We start from the raw sequence: 24,739 nt of genomic DNA on the forward strand, positions 1-24,739 counted from the left end.
TCTTAAAGCATCAAGAAGAGATTTTTTCTTCGAGGATAATACTGCATCATGGCTAAGGGCCGAAATCTGGGGAATCCTACTGTACAGGTCAACTTCTAGATGTGTGACCTTGAGAAAATTACTTAATGTCTCAGAGTCTCAAGTCCACATCTGTTCAAACAGAGGTAGAAATAGTACCTGCCTTACCTTGCTGGTGAGAGGATGAAATGGGTGATCATAAAAGCATTTAGAACAAGCACTGTACCCAGTGCTATAGAACATTAGCCATTGTATCAATGAAGATCGCAGTTGACACTTTATCTTTGGGTACTGGGATGGACAAACTCAGTTTAGAAATCTGTATTCAGTGAGGTCCCATTTAACTAGCCTCAAAAGAATTTGAGAGATGGAAACCTAAACAGAGGAACAGCTATGCTTTCTTTGTCTCCAAGTAACTGCCCTTAAGCTGAGGTAGGACTCCATTTTGCTCCCTTCAGTTGCTCCCAGCTCCTTAGCAACAACCGGCAGAAGCTCCCTGCTGCCTCACAGAAGCATGCGCCACTCATGTAATTTTAAGTTGTCTAGAATCCACATTAAAAAGGGAAAAATAAACAGGTGAAATTAACCTTTTTCTTAAGCCAATTATCTTCAAATATTATCATTTCAATGTGCACTCAATGTAAAACTTACTGACATCTTTTGCATTCTTTATTTTTATATAAAAATGTCAAAGCTGGGTGTGATTTTACATTGACAGCACATCTCCATTTGACCAACCATATTTCAAGTGCTCACGTGTCACATGTGCCTAAGGCAATCATAATGGACATTGAAACTCTAAAGATTCAAGGCTGGCATGTGTATTTATGCAACATGGCACCTATAGGCAAGCCAACTCAGTAGCTGATACCTTTCTCCCCATTCCTTGCTGCAGACTAGAATCAGAGAGAATGTCTTGGGTTAATATTATTGAATCATAAATATAACAGGAATGACTATCTTGTAACATTGAATCTTGGTATTTCTAGGCTCAATAAATCTGAATCACACTAATAAAAGTTTCTTATTGCCACCTGGAAAGGCAATTATTTGTTCAGGATTTATATATAAGCTATATTCCTTGGATAAACAGGAATCATAAACTAATCACACATTTTGAAGAATATTTGTTTGTGAACATGGTTAATATCTTTAATCTCAAACACTAACAAATAGATAACTGACAAAGAATTTATATCCTATGCAAGTAAAGTAGTAGGCTTCATTGAAGGGGAAGTTATTTGGGAAATAGAAGAATTATGTGGGCCAAATGGGAAAGTTGTGGCAAACTGCCATCTCATTAATGTTTTTGAGCAAGGCAGTTTATAGGAATGAGATCAGGTCCCTTAGCTTATACTTTCCTTTAAACAACCTGGCTCTAGTTGTCATAAAAATGAAGTATAATACATGATGTGAGTTGAAGATATCAAAGCTTCTAACCAATGTTGTAACTATTAAGATCATCAATTAACATAGTATTGTATATTCAAAAAACCTTACCGAAATAGGGATTTTAATTTAATGATTAGAGTTCTGTAAGTTCTTCTTGTTTGAAATCTTTCTAAAATGTATTAGTCAACTTATTTACCTTCAGATAAAAGAACTCTTTCTGACTTATAAACAAACTAAAATGCCCCCAAATGGAAAACAAATTATTTTTATTTTTTAAATATGTTTCTATTGATTTCTTAGAAAGAGAGGAAGGGGAAGTGATAGAAAGATAGAAACATCAATGAGAGCGAGGCATTGATCAACTGCCTCCTGCATGCCCCTTACTGGGGATCGAGCCCACAACCCTGGCATGTGCCTCAACCAGGAATCGCAACATAACCTCCTGGTCCATAGTTCAACGCTCAACCATTGATCCACACCTGGGCAAGAAGTTTTATTTTTAACTTGATGGTTGTGATTCAGGATTTATTTCCCCATGCCAATCATGAAAGTCTTGCTAATATATATTTTCCCATGATTGAAAACTACAACTGTAATTGCAATATTATAGAGTTTCCATAATAACATCAATTTTAAAGGAAATAAGTCCCTTTTCTCTATGCCCTTCCAGGGCAGTACATCTGAAAATGAAAAGAAAAATGCAGTAGTTTTACCACTCAATTTTTGACACCTATATAAGAAAAGGCACTTTGTTAACTCAGACACCCCCTCAGAAAGTCCCCATGGGAAGTCAAGTTCTGGAATGTATGCTCTTGTTTATATGTATACGTTTATGACACTTATATAGCAAACATAATCTTTTTATTGGAAATGGGTTCATTATTCTTAGGTTCAATTGTCACATACAGCAATAGAGACATAAAATTGAAGCTATAGGAAAACAACCTATCATTTGATTTTGGAACAACCCCAGAAATTCATTCACATAAATTCCTGTTAAAAGCCTATTTTCTCTTTGACTTAAGCAGAGAGAAAAAGGCGGGGAGGAGGTTGGTACTAATTACATGAAGTGGTGTCTACACTCTATTAAGTTCTGGTTAATTTAGATGTTGCTGAGAATTCCTCAGAAAAAGGTTTATCTGCTGCAAACTAAGAAATATTGCTTTGCTGACCTGTGGCTGTTGTAATTATATTGAGATTAAAGATTCTTCCCACCCACATGCTTTGACTAAATTCTATGCCCATAGTTCACCAAGCATACTGAATGTCAGTGAGGAATTTTCCCCAAACCTTATTAGGATGTGGACCGTACTTCTGAAGAACTGGGAATAGGAATACTCACATTCTTGGAAAGTTTTAACTTTTCTGAAATACAAAGGCATCTCTTACCCTAACCAATTAAGTTTTTAAATTCCACTATAATCTTAGCATTACCTTTTGGCAATTTATTTCAGTAAGAACTGTTTTCTTAGCTTACGTTTTACATCACATTACATACATGACATAGGTTCATTTTTATATTATACCTTTCCTTAGCTCAACTGAGGTACTGAGTATCTACTATACATAAGACATCCTACCAGTCATTCAGCGCGTTGAATTAGAATCTGAATAGAAGAAAACAGAGGTCACCAGCAAAGTTTAGCAAGTGTTGTTATAAAGTCCACTGTTACCCTTTGAAGTAACGAGGTGCACAAATCCAAACAGCAGAGATGCTCTCCTCACTTTTCACCCTTCTGAAAGGTAGCTGGAGAGATTCGTATGTTGAAGAGATCTGTGTTATTGGACTCTGACTAGTCATGGAAAAGTCTTGGAAGAGGAACTTGTTTTCAGACCACATGGTTGACTGGACATCTGTGTGCTTTCATACATCTGTACATTGCTCACACACTCTCAGTGATTTAACCTTCCTACCAGTGAGGCAAAGTGCTGACAGTTATTGCTGACTCTCATTTGGTAGATGAGAAAACCAAGACTTTTAGTGCTTGCTCAAGGTTTCACAGCAAAGTGGAGACTGCTTGAGAACTGGAATAAGGCCTTTTGATCTTTTCCAGTGGATCAGTGTTCCATGGATGCATGTAGCTTCTAACAGAGTAAAACATTCTGGGAGATAACAATAAGCAAAATGTGGCTCAAGTCTGTTTCTGTGAAGAACATGCTCAAATCTGTGGCTCTGTGGGGAGAAACCAGCCAGGCCACAGGAAGATCATGGGACAGAAGACCTGTTCACTTGTGCATGACAGCTGGTTTCCCCAGTGCTTCTGCCCTGAAAGTTTCAGCAACCCTCTGCCTCTGTGTGGGTCTCAGTGTCACATAATGAGCTGCCATGAGGAGGCGTGCCAGGAATGGGCACACTGAGCAATGTTGGAGTAATACTGAAGTGGGAGGAGAGAAAATTTTATGGAGGTAACTGAATCTGGAAAGGGCTGGTTAGAGAGAAAGAGATGGGAAAGGCTTGCAAAGATGGCTGCTGAAGTGTCAGGCTGGGCAGTGCACTCTGCCTGGGTTTTCAGGGCCATCCCCTTTGTGTAACCATAGCTCTGCTTTCTATGAATCTCCCTACATGTTTAACCATTCCAACTTCCTAACAGACTATGTTTAAGAGTCTCCTGCTCTACCAATTGAGCTCTCTGGGCAACCTAGCAGACTATGTTTAAAAACCTGCTAAACAAAAGGTCCTTCTTCCCAGACTATACTTCTAACAAAGGTAGGTCTCTGTTCAGGTTTGGGAGGAAGGAAATGGGTTTTCAAAATGAGGCTCTCACCCCTTTCTACGCTGGTCATGAACAAGAATTTGTACCTCTGAACCTCAATTTCCTCACAGGGACGATTAAACAGTGGCTCATTATGCAGACACCAAGATCCACCATGGGAATCACTGAAAATTTATCTTAGGGCTGATGAACTCAGTGTGAAACTAGCTTCCATATACACTTGGACAGGACAGCTACTGAGAAGTCCCATGATCTCTCTCATGGTCTGGCTGATTTCTTCCCACAGAAATAATCATGACCTTCATATTAAAGAATAAGATGAAGTAGGATGTGTATTTCACTACTTAGCAATTTATATTTCCAGTTTGAGCTGCTTTCCTGAACAGTAGATTCATATATCCAACAGTCTATTGAACATTTCACTTGGACGGAGATGTGTCTTAAACACAACATATCCAAAAATGAGCTCTCCATTACAATCATGACCCACTCTCTTTCTATCCCTCCAATACCCCGTGGTTCTCCCACAAATTTTTGCCACCTGTCATTACCTCTTTGTGCAATTGGCTGCTGCTGCTTCAAGTGTTGTAGGTCCTGCTTCAAATGTCACCTATTTAGTGAGGCTTCCCCACCAAACTCTAAAATCACCATCTCTCTCCAGTGCTTTCTATTCACTTCCCTGCACTTATCCCCATATGAGACTTACATATTTAACTTGTTTGCTTCTTGTCATTCTCCCATATGGTGGGAATAATAGAATCCATCTTGCTTCCCCAACACATCCACCTGGTTTGTATTTAAGCTGGGTCCAGCAAGAGCTCTCATTTTCCAGCCCCCTTTGCAGCTTAGTGTGGTCATATGTATAAATTAGAGTCAATAGAGACTGATGGGGGAGGGATGGTAAGCAGAAGTGATGAGTATAGCATCTGTGTCGTCTCCAATTTAGGTACAAATTTCTTGCCCAAGAATTCCCCTTCACTGTGGGATGGAAGCTGAAAGCTGCAGCAGCCTAATCTTGATTCTACAGATGAGAAAGATATCAAAAGGCTGGCAAAGCAATAGGGAGCAAGAAACTTGGTCTCTCAATGATGTGCTGCAGCAGAGCTGCACCACCAGGATGATGGGCTGGACTGTCTGAATGGAAAGAGGAACTTCTATATTACTGAGGTTATAATATTTTGGGGTTTCCTTATTACAACAGCCCAGTCTTTGCCCTAACCAATTGAATCCCTCCCTAAAATATAAGTTCCACAAGGGCAAGGATTTGGGCCAGTTTTGTTCACCACTGTACTTCTAATAAGTACAAGATTTCCTGGCATACAGTTGGTGCCTGATAAATATTTGATAAATGATTAAATAAATTAATGTTTTTGAAAGCAACTGAAAAACCCCAAATATTCCAACAAATTTATTAAATGGGGAATTGTTCAAACAATCATATGCAATTATGTAATTTGACTTTGGGTTGTAAACACACAATGCAATATACAGATGGTGTATTATCTCCAATAAATTTAATTTAAAATATTTAAAAGATAAAATTATGCTCAAAGCATGCTTGTCTTCTATTCTTCCATCTTTGGCTTTGTAGGACAGTACAGATGGAAATAACATGAGGCAAATAACAGGTTGATTTGCATACACTTATTTTATACAGTGTTAATTTGACTATGGATGAAAAAGCAGTGTTTGCTCAGATCTATCAATACATAGACTTTGCCTGGAATGAATACTAAAAAAAATTTAGCCTTCTCCAATCAATTCTAATTAGCATTTTATGGATTCATCACAAAGGGATCTTATTTTAGTTATTATATACCAAATGTAATCTTATTTAACAATGCATACATAGTGATGGCAGATTTATAATGAATTACCAAAGAACCTAGAAAAGGGGAGGACCTTCTGGAGATCAATCTCATCTTCCACAGAATGCTGCTTTGCTATAAATTTCAAAAATGGATTATTAGGCAAGTTGGATAAGGGAACAACTAAGAATTCCTATCATTTTATCAAATTAGGCATATTAACTCTACCTTTAAACATACCCTCTTCCCCTTAACACTATTCAGAAGTATGAATAAAATACCATGAGCCTCTAGAGAACTGTTAGTACAGTAGCCTATAATTATGTTTTGTGGAAAGTTATACAAATGATCATCAATACCATAACAACTACCATATACCAAACACCTACAGGGGATAGCCTTTCCATACTGACTTTGAAAATGTCACAATAATCCCTATGGCAAAGGTTCCATAGATGAAGAAGTCTGTACATATCTATAAATACTTTTTTCATTTCAAAATGACATCAGGTGGTTGGGTCTAGATTCAATCTGGGGTTGTTTGACTCTAAAACTTATGCTCTCCCCCCCTCCCCCATAAATTATGCCATACTCTTTCCAACCATTTAGAGCAAAAATTATACTAAAGTGTGAATGATTAGTGGTTCTTATTTTGTACAGGCCAATGAACTCTAGTTAATTAGTTAACATATACAATATAACGACCTAATTTAAAACACAAATAGAGCTTTACAAATTCAGTCTGTCTTACCCCCACGATTAAAGAGGCTGTTGCAAAGAAAAATAACATATGATTTTTAAAATTTCTTTTTTAAATGTTATTTTTATGGTCAATGTAGTATAATTAGATGAGTATCAAAACATAGTAGAGAAGCACAAGTTGTAAATGAACTAATTATGCTTTCTGTCTGAACTTCCATTTTTGAGATTTCACCAATGCCTTGTGTTTTCATCAGTGTTTAACACATGAAGACATCACATCAGGTTTCTTGCTGTATCACATATCTCTCTGGAAACACCAACAAAATTGGAAATATGAGCATTTTGACTCATTGATAAGTTAAAATTCCATATTTTGGCACATGGAATTCCATTAACAATTAGTTCTGGACTAAAGGCATATGATTGAGACATTTTCTAATAATTTTCAGTAAAATATTTTATCTTGGACTTTTATATTTGTTTCAAGAAAACTACAATTCAACCCATTGCTTTTTGTGCTTTTCCATCACCATCATCACCAACAAAAAAGGCCATGTCGAATAAAGGTTTAACAAAATTAAAACCTGAAAATCTACCTCTAGCCATGTCCTTTAATTAAAGACAATTATTAACAAAGAACTCCTTGCAGTCTTACTGAGGGAAGCATATAGTTCTATCGTGCAAGCTTTATCTTGTTAATCTAAACTGGTTAAATAAAAATACCTATGGTAACACTCAAAATATGAATTCCAGATGTACCACAAAAGAGTCTGCCAATAAACAAAATAGTTTAATTTTTTTAATCCACTTTATACCAAGCACTGGATGAACATACAAAATTAAGTTTGTATCATTTAATTCTTTTCATTCTAAACACTTTGGTCTTAAAACTATGTGGTCTGTTTTTCAATAATGGATAGAAATATTATTCCTAAATGAGCCTTTTTTTGTTTACACAACTAATAAGTAAATAAATAATAATAATAATAAATTGGACAGATTTGCCAAATTGCAGTTAAAATATGTAACATAAAATTTACCATTAGTGACATTGAGTATAGTCACAATATTGTGAACCATCGCCATTAAATTCCAGAACAGTTTCATCACCCCACAAAGAAACCCCATATCCATTAAGCAGTCACTACCCATCCCTCCTTCTCCCACTTTTGGCAACCACTAATCTGCTTTCTGTCTCTATGGATTTTGCTTATTCTGGATATCTCATATAAATAAAATCATGCAATATTATGTGGCCTCTTGTGTCCATCTTTTTTCATTTAGCATCATGTTTTCAAGGTTCATCCATGCTGTAGCACATATCAGAACTTCTTTCCTTTTTATGGCTGATATACATGTATCCCTTACTTTTGGAAAATTTTTCTTATGCTATATTGATTTTACTAAAGACCTGCATTAGTATCTGTTTTTGGAAACCAAAAGAAATCCAAAGAGCATTTTTGCTTTTATGAAAAAAGGTGAAAGGGGAAAATAGCATTCAGCATTTGTTATGCAGTGCCTCATAGATGCAGCAGCACCCAGATCATTAAGAGTGGCACCTGCCCTGGCCAGTATGGCTCAGTTGGTTGAGCATCGCCCCATGTACCAAGAGGTCACAGGTTCAATTCCCAGTCAGGGCACATGCCCGGGTTATGGGTTTGATTCCCACTATGGGGCATGTACAAGGGTGCCAATTGATGGTTCTCTCTCATTGATATTTTTTTCTCTTCCTCTCTCTCTAAAATCAATAAAAACATATTTTAAAAAATAAAAATCTTTTTAAAAAGAGTGGTGCTTCTAAGCTCTTTCCTGGGAATCACACTTAACATCTCAGCATTGAGCCATCAGGGCTTTGAACTGTGTGAGCATCTGTGCTTTATCTCAGTTTATTTTGTGCATCTGTTAGCAAGATGTGTCCCTAAAGTAATTGCTTCTTAGTTTTATGCCATTTTGGCTTACAAAGGGTTTCATAGGAAAGCTCTCGTTTTGGGTATTGGGGGAAACCTGTACCTCATTTTGTTTATCCATTCATCAGATGATGGACATTTGGGTTGTCTCCAACTTTTGGATATTGTGAGTAGTGCTTCTATGAACATTCATGTACAAGCTGTTTCCATATATTTTTAAACTTTTCAGAGATACATAGGAATTGTTCCACATGCTATCAAAAGATACATTACTGTTATTACACTACAGCCATGGTCGGCAAACTGCAGCTCACGAGCCACATGTGGCTCTTTGGCCCCTTGAGTGTGGCTCTTCCTAAGCCTTAGGAGTATCTTAATTAAGTTAATAACAATGTACCTACCTATATAGTTTAAGTTTAAAAAATTTGGCTCTCAAAAGAAATTTCAATTGTTGTACTGTTGATATTTGGCTCTGTTAACTAATGAGTTTGCTGACCACTGCCTCCAGCATTAAGTTCATTAATAAGTCAGTCATATATTCAGTGTTATTACACTAAAACATTAATTAATGTCAGGAAATATACTTATGATGGTTCAAAGAACTAAGAGAAGAGTGAAGGGGGATGATACCAGAGAAGCTGGTCAGGGTAAGTTCACATAGGGATTTATAAATGGTAGTGAGGAGTTTGGTTTCTATTCAATGAATAATAAATGATAACACAGTACACATTCTTCTCAAGTGCATGGGGAATATTCTCCAGGAGAAACCATATTTTAGGTCACAAAATAAGTTTCAATAAATTTAAGAAGACTGAAATCAGACAGATTATCTTTTCTAATCACAACAGAATTAAGCCAGAAATCATTAACAGAAAGAAAACTGGAAAATTCACAAATATGCAGATATTAGATAATAGACTTTTAAATAACCAAATGGGTCTAAGAAGAAATCACAAAGAAAATTAGAAAGTACTTTGAGATGAATGAAAACAAAAATATAAACCAAAACTCATGGGAAACAGAAAAAGTAGTGTTTAGAAGGAAATTTATAGCAGTAGATGTCTACATTAAAAAAGATCTAAAATCAATAACCTAACCCTTCAACTTCAAGACATTAGAAAAAGAGCAAACTAAACCCAAAGCTAACAGATGAAAAGAAATAATGAGTGAAGCAAAAATAAATAAAACAGAGAATAGAAACACTACAGAACTAATAAAGCCAAAAGTTGGTTTTTTGAAAAAATAAAAATGGACACAACTTCAGATTGACTAAGAAAAAAAAGATTCCAATTTCTAAAAATCAGAAATAAAAGAGAGGACACTGCTACTGACTGTACAGAAATAAAAAGGATATAAAAATATTATTCAAACTGTGCACCAACAAATTGGGTAAACTACAAGAGATGGACAAATTCTTAGAAATACATGAACCAACAAAACTGACAAAAGAAGAAAATAAAATAAAAATAGACATAACAAAGAGATAGAATCAGTAAGTAAAAAACTCCTGACAAAGAAAAGCCCAGGATTAGACGGCTTCACTGGTGAAATCCACCAAATATATTTTTTAATATTAACACCAATCCTTTTCAAACTCTTCCAAAAATGAAGAAACAACACTTTAACTCATTGTATGAGGCCAACATTACTCTGACACCAAAGTCAGATAAAGGCACGACATGAGAAGAAAACTACAAATCAAGATTCCTTATAAGTATAGATGCAAAAATTATCCTCAACAAAGTAGTACTAAATTCAATTCATAGCATATTATATGATTACTAGAGGCCCAGTGCATGAAATTCATGCACAGCGGGGGGGGGGGGGCGTGTGTCCCTCAGTCCAGCCTGCTGCATCCTCTCCAATCTGGGACCCCTCAGGTGATGTCTGACTGCTGGTTTAGGCCCGATCCCAGCAGTCAGACATCCCTCTCACAATCCGGGACTGCTGGCTCTCAACTGCTCTCCTGCCTGCCTCATTGCCCCTAACTGCTTCTGCCTGCCAGCCTGATCACCCCCTAACTACTCCCCTGCCAGCCTAATCGATGCCTAACTGCTCCCCTGCTGGCCCGATCACCCACAACTGCCATCCCCTGCTGGCCCGGTCTCACCCAAATGCCCTCCCCTGCTGGCCTGGTCACCCCTAATTGCCCTCCCTTGTGGCCTATCGCCCCCAACTTCCCTCTCCTGGTCACCCCTAACTCCCCTCCACTGCCGGCCATCTTGTGGCGGCCATCTTTTGACCACATGGGGGTGGCCATCTTGTGCAAGGGCATGACAGTCAATTTGCATATTACCTCTTTATTATATAGGATACCCCATGATCAAGTGGGATCTATCCTAGGAAGGCAATGATACCTGATCATACAAAAATCAATCACTATAATATCTATAATAGTATAAGCATAATATATTAATTAGACCGGATGTCCTTCCGGACAACCTTCCAGATGAATCCGGGTTGTGAGGGAAGTTGGCAGCCAGAGGGTAGCCCAGGTTCCGGGTGTCAGAGGGAAGCCAGTGCCAGCAGCCGGGGGAAGGAAGACTTACTCTTGCATGAATTTCGTGCATTGGCCCTCTAGTACAATAAAATGAGAGGGGGGAAAAAACACATGATCATCTCAACTATGCTGAAAAGCACTTGACAAAATTCAATATCTTTTCATGATAAAAACACTCAATAAATTTAAGACAGTCCCTGCCTGCACCCACCCTGAGCCAGTGGTTCTCCACATACCTAACACCCAGGGAGGCTTGCTGGGCACTAACAAAGAAGACAATGGCACAACAATGGTGGCCAGGTTTGTACTGGGCTGCTGCTTCTGGCAGTGCTCTTACTCATATAGATTTATTCAAACTAAACAACTGTGCAACACTTTAATTAAGTAATTCCACATAGAATACCTCAGCTGTCCCAAATTCATGAAATACCACCATCATGGCAAGTGGCAGTGCTCTGCGGTCAATGCCAGTCTCTTCATGATCCTGCTCTCCCCTCTATATCTCTACTGTTAAGAGACTCAGGCCAAGAAACATCTATACTTCTCCATCTTCTAAACCCAATCCAAATGGCATCTAGATTCCAGTGTGGCAAGGATAGAACAGGTTTTAATCAAATCTGCTAATTCTACACCTTATTTGATTGACCGAGAAAAATTTGAGGGTCCTAAATTTGATTGCTTTGAAGATCATGTAAAGGGTTTGACTAGATAATAAGTGCCATCTAAATTTGCTGGAGTTTCATGTACAAGATGAAGAGAGACAACATCCAAAATTAGTTAAAATATAATTTCCTTAAATGTGAAGGTTTGAGAAGGATGGACACAAACTCTACCTTGAAAATAAGAAAAGATACTATTATATCTAAAGATAAAGGATGGGAAATGGAAAAGAGACTCTTCATTTGGTTAATTAAATCCATAAGGCCATAAAACAAGTAATATAATAAGCTTACATAACTTTATTTACATGTACATTAGAAGGATCTTTCAGGTGTTACTGTAAATCCTCAATGTACTGAATCACAGTACTAATTTAATGCTGATAGTTTTAAAGTTAAGCTATCACTGTTCTCATGTGAACCAAACTCTTTCCCTGAAACTTTGGATTTGACATTGCATTTGATATCTTCTGTGTTAATTGACATGTGCCAGGGCAAAGATGGATTGGAATCTGTCCTAAATCCAATGAGTAAATTTTGCTTACATACTTATCACCTATTCCTATTCAACAAGGACACCAAATTCATGTAAACTGATTCCATTGGGTAGAAGTGCATGACCTCAACAGATTTAAAACACTTTTTTATTTCTGCATATGTTGATTAATTTTTTAAATTCCAAACAATGATCAGTTTTGAAGGTAAAATGAACAAATCTTGAAATTAAAATGGTAAATATGTGAAGGAGCCAAAACTGTAAATCAAGTATTTGGGAAGTGAAGACTGGACACTAGTGGGCATTAAATTCAGGAAAACTTTTACTGTCTTTCTGTAAATACTTTAAAAAAAAACAACCCTCTATGAATCAGAATAGCTGCACTTGAAACACTTTCTATTATCAGTTAATATTTTTGGTTATTTAGAATCTAGTCCTAAGCCTAAAATGGGCTTGATTCTAGAAAGTAAAGCTTTTCACAAACATCTCAATGCACAGAAAACTTTTAAAAAACAAACACTGACTAAAGTCTTTTTTGCATGATCAAACACTGATACTTAGATGTTCCAGTATCTAATATGGCCATAGTAATCTTGAAAACTAAAGACATTTTTTAAATCTTTAGATACCTACATGGGAACAACCATAATCCAATGAACCCAAGCTACAGTGTGTGTGAATAAACATTTCTTTTTTTCATACCTGCTTGCTATATATATATTTTAGATTATATACTGTGTTTGTATATTTATATTTTGATTCATAGTACCTTTTCATATTATAAAACTGATTGGCATTGAACACAAATTATACATAAAAAGAAGTGGTATAAGAGAAAAAAGATTAAGGATAAAAGAGAATTTCATCATGATAAAGGTCATATATTAAAAACTCACAGCTAAAATCATATTCAATGGTAAAAGACTCAACATTCTCCCCCTGAGATCAAGAAGACGACAAGGATACTAACTTCACCACTTCTATTCAACATAGTACTACAAGTCCTTGCCAGAGCAGTTAGGCAAGAAAAGGCATCCAAATTGGAAAGGAAGAAGCAAACTTATCTCTGTTGGCAAAGATAGCACATGATATTATGTGTAGAAAACCATAAAGATTCCACAAAAAACCTGTTAGAACTAATAAACAAATTCAGTAAAATTTTAGAATACAAAATCAACATACCTACAAAAATCAGTTGTGTTCTATACATGAGCAATGAACAATCCAAAAAGGAAATTAAGAAAACAATTCTGCCGAAACCGGTTTGGCTCGGTGGATAGAGCGTCGGCCTGCGGACTGAAGGGTCCCAGGTTCGATTCCGGTCAAGGGCATGTACCTGGGTTGCGGGCACATCCCCAGTGGGAGATGTGCGGGAGGCGGCTGATCGATGTTTCCCTCTCATCGATGTTTCTAACTCTCTATCTCTCTCCCTTCCTCTCCGTAAAAAAAAAATCAATAAAATATATTAAAAAAAGAAGAAAACAATTCCATTAGCAATAACATCAAAAAGACTGTAATAATTAGGAATAAATTTAATTAAGGAGGTGCTAAACTTATACACTGAAAACTACAAACATTGTCGAAAGAAATTAAAGAACAACAAAATAAATGGAAACATATCCCATGTTAATAGACTGGAAGACTTAATATTGTTAAGATAACAACACTGCCCAAAGAGGCTTGATGTCCTCTCTATTAAGATCATAATGACTTTTTTCTTTCTTTGCAGAAATTTAAAAAATACCATCCTAAAATTTATATAGAATTTTAAGAATCCCTAATAGCCAAAACAATCTTGAAAAAGAATGAAGTTGGAGGATTAACACATCCTGATATCAAAACTTGCTATAGTAATCAGAAAGGTGTGGTACTAGAATAAAGGCAGACACATATAACAATGGAACAGAATTGAAAGTCCAGAAATAAAACCATACATCTATGATCAGCTGATTTTTGACAAGGGTTCCAAGACCATTCAGTGGGGAAAAACAGGTTTTTCAACAAATGATGCTGGGAAAATTGGATATCCACCTGTGAAAGAGAATGAAGTTGGATACTATCTCATTCCATATTTTAAAAATTAATTTAAAAATGGATTGAAGACTTAAATTTAAAAGCTAAAGCTACAAAATTATTAGAAGACATATGGGAAAATGTTCATGACCTTGGATTTGGCAATGGTTCCTTAAACATATAGCAAAAGCACAGACAACACAAGAAAAAATAGATAAATTGGGTTTTACCAAATTAAAACTTTTATGCTTTAAAGAATACGATCAAGTACATGAAATAACAACCCACAGAATGGGAGAAAATATTTGCAAATCATATATCTAGTAAGTGTTTAATCTAGAACATATAAAAAAACCCTAACTTAACAACAAAAAGACAAATAATCCAATTAAAAAATAGATATAGCACTTAAATAGACATTTCTCCAAAGAAGGTATACAGTGGCCAACAAACACAAGAAAAGATACTCAACATCATTAGTCATTAGGGTAATTCAAATCAATAGTACAATTATATACCACTTCGTACCTATTAGGGTGGCAATAATAATAATAATAATAAACCAGAAAATAATAAGTGTTGGTAAAGATGTGGGGAAATTGTAACTTATACTAGCAGATTGCTGGAGGGTTAGAGTTTGGCAGTTCCTCCAAAATTTAAACATAGAATTATTGTATAATTCAGCAATTTCACTCTTGGTATATACCCCAAAGCGTAGGAAACAGAAACTCAAATAGATACTTGTACACCAATCTTCATAGCAACATTATTTGCAATAGCCATAAGGTGGAAATGACCTAATCATCTATAAAGATGACTGGATTAAAATGGTATATGCAGGGTGTGGCAAAAGTAGAATTACAGTTGTTCATATGGAAAATACAATAAATAATAATACAAGAATAAACTGTTTCACATACTCACAACTATAAACCTACCTTTGTCCTACCCTGTATATACAATAGAATATTATTTAGCCTTAAGGAGGAATAAAAATTTAATACAAGCCACAACATGGATGAATGTTGAAAACATTATGCTAAGTAAAATAAGCCAAATACAAAAGAACAGATATTTATATAATTCCAAATATTTTAAAAATCTAGAATAGGCAAGTTCGTAGAGACATAAAGTAGATTAGAATTTACTAGAGGTGTGTGTGGGAGTGGAACAGGGAGTGATGAAAGGGTAATGGAAGTACATAGTGATGTTGCACAACATTATGTGTGTATTTATATACCAGTGAATTGCACAGTTAAAAATGGCAAATTTTACCAATAAAAAAAGAATACTAGGAAGTGATTGGAAAGGTTCATGTGTGGAGGGTAACACTTTAGAAAGATCACCATCTGCAAGGTACTGAAGGACAGGTATGAGGTGGAAGGGTGTTGTAGTGATCTAGATGACAATGACGATGGCTTGGGTAAAGATTGGAGATGTTGCCATGGTTATATTTGAGAAACATTTGTTGTCAGAGCAATTGTATATACTGATTATGAGTCAGGTGAAAGTAAACATGGAATCAATGCTGGTGCCTAGTTTTTGGGGTAAACCACCAAGTAAATTACGGTTCCATTTACTGATTGGGATGGCCAAAACTTGAGGGACAGTGAATTTAACAATGGGCGGGGCGGGGGATAAAAATTTCTGGTTTGAAATCCTATTATCTATGCATGAGGAGCTATTGAGCTGGCATTTGGATATCCGAATGAGGCAAAGAGAGATTGAAATTAGAGGTAAAAATTTTAAAAGCATGCGTGCATAATCTCTAAAGCTCGTGGACTGTTAAAATCACCTACAGGTACAGTGTAGATAAAGAAGCGGACCTGGCACAGAACACAGGAACACTCTGAAATTAGGAAATCAGAAGAGAGGAGCAAGCCTCTGAGATAAGAAGAAAGCAAGTACACATTTCAAGAAGCTTAAGGGGATGAGTTCTTCTGTTGCTTAAATAACTAGGCTACCTCAGAATATCTTATTTTGGGGATTATTTACAGAAAGCAAATTTTAACATTCTGGAGGAAAGTTAAACATATATGTGTTTTTTAAAAATGAGTGATCTTGTCCCTTGTAGCTGCCTGAAAATTTATTATTGAATGAATCTTTGAAAATTACACCAAGATGTGATTTTGAAATGTGATATCACACAAATAGGAGGAGCAAAGCTCAGTAGGAGTTTATAACAAATAGTAAACATGAGTTAATCAAGGTCCCATTACTTAATAAGCAAGATTATATAAATTAAGAAAGTATCATTTTTCAAATGAATGATAGAAAGATTATACTAGGACTTGCATCTTTTTCTTAAGGAATCATTCTGAGCTTACTTTTGAAGTTTCAACCAAACAAGTATATATTTCTTTGGCTTGGCATCTCTGTTTACCAGCATCTAAGATTAATAAACATTGACCAATCTCTTCTAACATCTATGTCTAGAAACAAAAGTTCATCTTGCCAGACAGTTTTCAAACATTGAGGGCTGGGTTTCCAAGTTAGTGCTCTAAACTATTTTCACTGACTTTCCTTTTTGAACACATCAGAAAACAGTTCAGCTATGCAAGCATTTTTTCCTTTGTTGAGCAATAATGTAACATTTGTTTATAAATACAGAATTTCTAGCTTGAATTCTTCTTTTAAGTTCCCTTCTGGCACTGCCGTAATTACCAGTTCTTTCATGATTTAAATGCCAGTGAACCAAAGCAGAACTCCAAGGTAGCCCCAAGCTGCTTTCTTTTAATACTAATACAGATGAGTCACAAAGATGACTTATTATAAACAGAGCCCACCCTTAAGAAGTAAACTTTTATATCTTTATTTACCACTTGGTCAAGTTGTATCTAAGGGCGAGGCAGTGAGTTGTACATACAGTGAAATATAAAAGGTAAAAGGATACCCCCAGAACCAAAGAAACCCATGGTGTTCTACAATGGCACTGACAGCCTCTTCCACTGTGCAATTAGGCAGTGATTACTACTCAGGTTATTTAGAGCAATACAGATCAGGATATCCTCAGATTTCCTCAGAGAGGACCTATGAGCCCTATCTCCATACAGCAATTCTGATTTGATCAATTTGTTTTCCTCTGGGCTGCCTGCCCATTCCTGTTTTATTGCCATTCTCAGCCTGTTACCATGTTTGTTGAGAGCATATCATGAAGAATTGCTAATAGAGTCTATTTATATTCCTATTTTTCTCAATATCTATACTATACTATGTTCGATCCATGATTGGGAGTCTACAGATGTGGAGGGCTATCTGTATGTATTGATCTATGGCTATTTTATAGATAGGGGATCTGAGCATCTGCAGATTTTGGTATCCACAGGGGGGGTCCTAGAACCAAAAACTAAGTTTTGGGGGAGTCAAAAGTTACATGTGCCTTCCTTGGAAAAGTGTCTATTCAGGTCCTCTGCCCATTTCTTTTTTTTTTTTTATTAGATTGCTTGTTGGACTTATTAACTACATAGCAACAGATAAACAGAAATATAAACAAACACTAAGCAAATATAATTATTTTGCATTAAATGCATGCAAAAAAAGGGGCATTGAAGGAAAACAAATAAGAATGATAGTCTGAAAGGAAGACAGAGAAGAATCCTATATCTTCTAAAAAATATATAAACATATAGATATATTTGTATATATAAATATGTAAATACTAGAGGCCCGGTGCACAAAAATTTGTGCACTCGGGGGGTGGGAGGGGTCCCTCAGCCTGGCCTGTGCCTTCTCGCAGTCTGGGACCCCTTGGGAGATAACGACCTGCTGGCTTAGGCCTGCTCCCGGGTGGCAGAGGGCAGGCCCAATCCCTAGGTGCAGCCCCTGGTTGGGCTCAGAGCAGTGCCAATTGGGGAGTTGGGGCACCGCCCCCTGTCATGCACAGAGCAGGGCGGATTGGGAGGTTATGATGCCACCCTCAGTCATGCTCAGGGTAGGGCCTATTGGGGGGTTGGGGCACCGCCCCCTGTCACACTCAAGGCAGAGTCGATGGGGAGGTTGTGGCGCCACCCCCTGTCACGCACAGAGCAGGGCCAATCAGGGGGTTGGGGCGCTGCCCCCTGTCACGCACAGAGCAGGGCCCATCAGGGAGTTGAGGAGCTCCCCCCATCACTCACAGAGTAGGGCCGATAGGGGAGTTGGCACACCGCCCCCTGTCACACACAGAGCAGGGCAGATCAGGGGATTGGGGTACCACCCTCTATCACCCACAGAGCAGGGCCAATCAGGGGGTTGGGGCGCCTTCCCCTGTCATGAACAGAGCACGGTGGATAGGGAGGCTGTGACCCCACCCCCTGTCACACACAGAGCCACAGGGTGATCAGGGGGTTTGGGCGTTGCCCCCTGTCACGCTGATCCCGGTGCCGGGAGGCCTCGTGGCTCCGCTGATCCCAGTGCTGGGAGGCATATTACCCTTTTACTATATAGAATAGAGGCCTGGTGCACGGGTGGGTCTGGCTGGTTTGCCCTGAAGGGTGTCCTGGATCAGGGTGGGGGTCCCCACTGGGGTGGCCGGCCAGCCTGGGTGAGGGGATGATGGCTGTTTGCAGCTGGTCACACACCCTTCAGGGTGGGGGTCCCCACTGGGGTGCCTGGCCAGTCTGGGTGAGGGGCTGAGGGCTGTTTTCAGGCTGGGACTGAAGCTACCAACTGCTCCTTTTTTTCTTTCTTTTTTTTTTATTCTGGGCCAGCTTTAGCTCTAAGGCTCCAGCTCTTAGGCCTCCACTCCTGAAAGCAAGTATCTGGTTTGTTTTGGTTCTCAAAACTCTGTATCAACTCCAGCTCTGAGATCCCAGCTGGCTGAAAGCTGGTTTCTGGAGTTTTGTTTAGCGTCTGTATTTGTTACAATGTTTGAAACTGCAGGCTCAGAGGCCTGCAGTGGCAGGCGGGGAACATTGGAGTCCTCCGTCACTGAAGCAAGCAAGCCTCATGTTAGTTTCAAGCTGCCTGGCTGCTGGCCGCCATCTTGGCTGACAGTTAATTTGCATATTGCCCTGATTAGCCAATGGGAAGGGTAGCGGTCGTACGCCAATTACCATGTTTCTCTTTTATTAGTGTAGATATACCCTAGAGGCCCGGTGCATGAAATTAGTGTGTGTGTGGGGGGGTGTCCCTCAGCCTGGCCTGCACCCTCTCCAATCTGGGACCCCTTGGGGGATGTTCAACTGCCGGTTTAGGCTTGATCTCACAGGGATCAGGCCTAAACTGGCAGTCGGACATCCCTCTCACAATCCGGGACTGCTGGCTCCTAACCGCTTGCCTGCCTGCTGTCTGATCCCTCACTAACCCCCCTGCCAGCCTGGTTGCCCCATGCAGCCTGCTGTTCAGTTGTTTGGTCTTCCCTCACTAACCCCCCTGCTGGTTTTGTCACCCCAAGCAACCTACTGTTTGTTCGTTACTGTTACTGTGATGGCGTCCCAGACAATTTTCATATTCCTCTATTATTAGATAGATTTCTCAGGTTCTACTGCCAATATTTAAATGGTCTTGCCTTATTGTAAATTATGGCACACACACAAAAAGATCAATTACATGTACATTGACAACTGCCTTCATGAACAAGTTAATTTGACTTAATTCATTCATGAAGGTGGATCAGTGACACTCAAGTGAAATCTTCAACATTCTGGATTGCCAACATGGGAAGAGAAATATTCCTATTTGAAGAGAGTATAGAAGACTATCTGACCCAGCATAGCATTTATAACCAAAAAGATATACTGACCAATGGGAAATTAGATTTGCTGTTGGTAATATTTATCCCATGTCTATTTTCTTTCCTTGACTTTCCCTTTTTGTTTTTACTTAGAGAATCAAACTCTCACTCAAAGTTACGTATATTTTAGCAGTCAAATAATTCTGTAATAGTCTTTATTTGGAAATAAGCTGACAGTGTGAAGTTAAGGAGAAATTTGGCAGTTTCTAATTCTCATCAACACAGGTAGCAAAATTTCCTGACTTAAATTACTAACCTGTGTGGTTACAAAAACTGATTTTTAAAAAATAAGGCAGAAGTCACCATGTCTCTACTGGTGTGTATAGACATGGCTTGGTTCCCTGTACAACTGAGACCATTATCTTCCATTGAAAACCTCCTCCTAAACATCCTCCCATGGCATGATTTAAAAGTCCTTGGGCAGCCAAGCTCCCTTCTCCTTGGAGAGAGTACTCTCTCTGCGTCCCCATTCCTCGCTCCACTGGTGTATTAGACTACTGTAAACATTGACTATAAAGTACATTGATGGTACATAACAACCTAAGTACAAAGCATTGTTTTCCTGCCAATAAAGTTTTGTTTGGGGAAAAAACCACAGGATCATTATTCATTCTGCCTGCAATAGTATTTTGTATTTCAATTGCCAGAACCATGCTGTTTTTAGAATATCCTTTCATATCCAGCAGTGCATACTGCTTTGAAAACCATCTTCCCTAATACTTGGGTCTCTTTCTTTTCCTTCCCTTCAGCAATGACCTTGGTTCTGGCTCATCACCTCCTCCTCAACTGCAAGGCCTCCTAACAGGCCTGGGTCCTGCCAGGTCAGGCCATGCCGACTGCTACTCTGCTGCCCAAATTGGCCACAGGAGCGAGTTTTGTATTGGTTTAGGAGCTACCTATGAAATAAAGATGAAGTGTGGACTCTGAGCACCTCATTCTTTCATGGTTTGCTCCCCAAAACTGAAAAAGAGACACCAGGGACAAGGGAAGGACAAATGTACCCAGGGTGTGTATATGGTTGAGCATAGCATGGCTCCAGTACTATGTTGAATAAGAGTGGTGAAAGCAGACAACTTTGTTTTGTTCCTGTTCTTAATGGAATGGTTTGAGTTTTTGCCCATTGAGTATGATTTTGGCTGTAGGTTTGTCATAGATGGCCTTTATTATGTTGAGGTATGAGTCCTCTATTTCTGCTTTGCTGAGAGTTTTTATCAAAAATGGGTGCTGGATTTTGTTGAATGCTTTTTCTGCATCTATTAATATGATCATGTGATTTTTTGTCTTTCATTTTTGTTTATGTGATGTATCACATTTATTAATTTGTAAATATTGTACCAGCCTTGCATCCCCAGAATAAATTCCACTTGGTTATGGTGTATGATCTTTTTAATATATTGCTGGATCCAATTTGCTAATATTTTGTTGAGGATTTTAGCATCTATGTTCATCAGGGATATTGTAAAAAGGTCTTAGAAGTGTTTCTTTCTCTTGAAATTTTTGGAATAGTTTGCAGAAGATAGGTGTTAGTTTTTCTTTGAATGTTTGGTAAAACTCCCATGTGAAGCTGAGTAGGCCAACCCTTTTGTTTGCTGCGAGTTTTTTTTTATTCCTGCTTCAATTTCATCAGTTGTTATTGGCCTACTCAGGTTTCCTGTTTCTTCCTGATTCAGTTTTGGAAGATTATACTTTTCTAGAAATTTGTCCCATTTGTCCAGCTTGTTGGCATATAGTTGTTCATAGTATTTTCTTACAATCCTTTGTATTTCTGTAGTGTCAGTTGTTACTAGTACTTTACCTCTTGTGTTTCTGATTCTATTTATTGGGAAGCTCTCTTTGTTTCTTTACGAGTCTGGCTAAAGATTCATCAACCTTGCTTATCTTTTCAAAGAACAAGCTCTTGGTTTCATTTATTTTTTGTATTAACTTTTTATTCTCTATCATTTATTTCCACTCTGATCTCTATTATTTCCTTCCTACTACTTACTCTGGGCTTTTCTTGTTATTCTCTTTCTAATTCTCTAAGATGTAGGGTTTAATAGTTTATTAGAAATTTTTCTTGTTGCTTGATGTAGGCCTGTAGTGCTATGAACTTCTTTCTCAGGACTGCTTTCACTGTGTCCCATGATTTTGGGTTGTGGTGTTCATATTCATTTGTTTCCAGGAAGTTTTAGATTTCTTCCTTGACCTCATTGGTAATCCATTCATTGTTTCATATCATGCTATTTAGCCTCCATGTATTTGAATGTTTTTATTGTAGTTGATTTGTAGTTTCATGCCATTGAGATCTGAGAAGATGCTTGATACGGTTTCAATCTTCTTGAATTTGTAGAGGCTTAGTTTGTGTCCTAACATGTGGTCTGTCTTTGAGAGTGTACCATGTACACATAAGAAGAATGTATATTCTGCAACTTTGGAGTAAAATGTTCTGTAAATGTCTATTAAATTCATTTGATCTAGTGTGTTATTGAGGGTTGCTGTTTCCTTGTTCATTTTTTGTCTAAAAGATCAATTCAGTGATGTCAGTTGGGTGTTAAAGTCCTCTACTATGATTGTATTGCTGTCAATCTCTCCCTAAAAAATCCTCCAGGAGTTTTTTTTTATATATTTGGTTCCTCCTGTATTGGATGCATATATGTTTACCAAGGTTATATGCTCTTGTTGTATCAATTCCTTTAGTATTATGACATGACCTTCATGGTCTCTTTTTATGGCCTTCATTTCTTGAAGTATATTTTTTCAGATATTAGTATTGAAAGGAGTTCAAGCAGAATTAGGTAGACAGGGAAAGAGGTGGAAGAAGGAGGAATCAGAAAGGGGAGGATTTGAAGGTGAAGAGGGCTGGGGACTGACTCGAGATCTATTTTCAGTTGGTAGACACTTACGGGAAAGGTCCCCGGGTAGGGTCTCCATGTAGAGGACTGTAGGAACCAGGTGATGGGGTCCAGGAGCCCTGTTGGGGAGGCACCAGTTACCATACAGGTGGCAGAAAAGGAGATGGCCTTTCAAACCCTGATTTAATCCATCAATCAGGGGTACCCTGCTGCCCAGTGTTCTGGGCCAGAGATCTAATGTGTTCTCTCCTCTTCATCGCTTTCCCAAACAGAACGGTTTATTCCCAAAAATCACACTGATTGCAAGTTGTTTACTTTTTCTCTGAATTTTACATTTTTTTGACAATGAGCATATATTATTTTGAGAATCATAAAACAAAAATCACAGCAGTGGAAGATGTTGTAGGACCAGACCTAAATTCGTTTCTTGCTGACCACGTGTCCACACGCCCTTATCTGATATCCCTGCCACCAAAGGGGCCTTGAATTATTTTTCTGAACTCATCTGGGACCTGAGAACATTTGAAGACATTTCTTTTCTCCCACCCATCAATAGACCAGCTTAATAAAATACCACATTTATGCAGTGCCTTCAAGATAATGTAATTATGGAAAAAAGCAATGACGTAATGTGCTAAAGGTAATGTAAGGATGGAGGAAATGCTTAAATAAAGTGTGCTGTGCAAGACAAGAAAAAAAAAATAAGAAGGAATCATGGAGCTAGCTGAAACCACAAAATGTTTTGCAGAAAAACAGGATGGAGAGCAGAAAAGTAAGGTGTTTTAAAGCAAGGATTTTTTATTGCAAGTGCAAAATAAAATGTTGCAAAAAGGCCAGGAACCAATCAGAGAGTGGCACAGATAGACAAAGAGTGGGCCTTTAGTAGATAGAAGGGTAAGAGCAGAATGCTTCGAGGACAACCCATTTGGGTCCCATCCCGAGTGGGGAACCCGTGTTTGCTTGCAATAAACTCCTGCTTTATTTGAACTCCTCTGGTCCACGGCTTCATTCTTCTATTCTGTGAGACATGTTCCCGCGAAGAATTCCTGCTCACTGGTTCAAGTATCAATATTACTACCCCAGGGTTGTTGTTTTTTTTTTAACTTTTCATTTGCATGGAAAATTTTTTCCATTCTTTCACCTTTATCCTGTGTGAGTGTTTTGTTCTGAAGTGCATCTCTTATAGACAGCATATATATAGGTCATGTTTTCTTATCCATTCAGCTAACCTATGTCTTTTGGTTGGAGCATTTAAGCCCTTTACATTTAAGGGTATCATTGGTAGGTACTTATTTCTTGCTGTTTTAAACCTTTATGCCTGTTCCACCCCCCAACCCTTCTTCTTCTTAAAATAGTCCCTTTGGAATTTCTTGCATTGCTTGTTTGGTGTTAATAAACACTTTTAGTATTTTTTTTTTTTTGTCTGCAAAGCTCTTTATTTCACCTTCAATTCTGAATGACAGCCTTGCTGCATAGTCTTGGATTCAGTCCCTTGGTTTTCATTATTGTGTATACTTCATGTCTCTCCCTTCTGACCTGAAGTGTTTTTACTAAGAACTCAGCTCAGAGTCTAATGGCAGCTCCCTTGTAGGTAACTTTCTGTCTCTCTCTTGTAGTTTTTTTTTAAAAAATATATTTTATTGATTTTTTACAGAGAGGAAGAGAGAGAGATAGAGAGTCAGAAACATCGATGAGAGAGAAACATCGACCAGCCGCCTCCTGCACATCCCCCACCGGGGATGTGCCCGCAACCCAGGTACATGCCCTTGACCGGAATCGAACCTGGGACCTTTCAGTCCGCAGGCCGACGCTCTATCCACTGAGCCAACCCGGTTTCGGCAATCTCTCTTGTAGTTTTAAGATTCTTTCTTTGTCTTTAATGTTTGCCATTTTAAGTATAATGTGTGTTGGTGTGTGCCTTTTGGGGTTCAGCTTGATTGGTACTCCTGAACTTGAGTGACTTTTTCCTTAACCAGGTTAGGGAAA

The 24,739-nt window shown here is 38.1% G+C and overlaps 1 protein-coding gene across 1 annotated transcript in view; it reads right to left on the reverse strand.

Annotated features, from left to right (window-relative positions):
* Positions 1–24,739, reverse strand: part of TNFRSF19 (TNF receptor superfamily member 19) — a gene marked incomplete at its 3' end in the record, with an annotated part of 71,185 nt that overhangs the window by 7,700 nt on the left and 38,746 nt on the right. The gene's annotated exons all lie outside the window — the stretch shown is intronic.

Source organism: Myotis nattereri, assembly GCF_964212035.1.
Source record: "Myotis nattereri genome assembly, chromosome: 2".
NCBI lineage: Eukaryota > Metazoa > Chordata > Mammalia > Chiroptera > Vespertilionidae > Myotis > Myotis nattereri.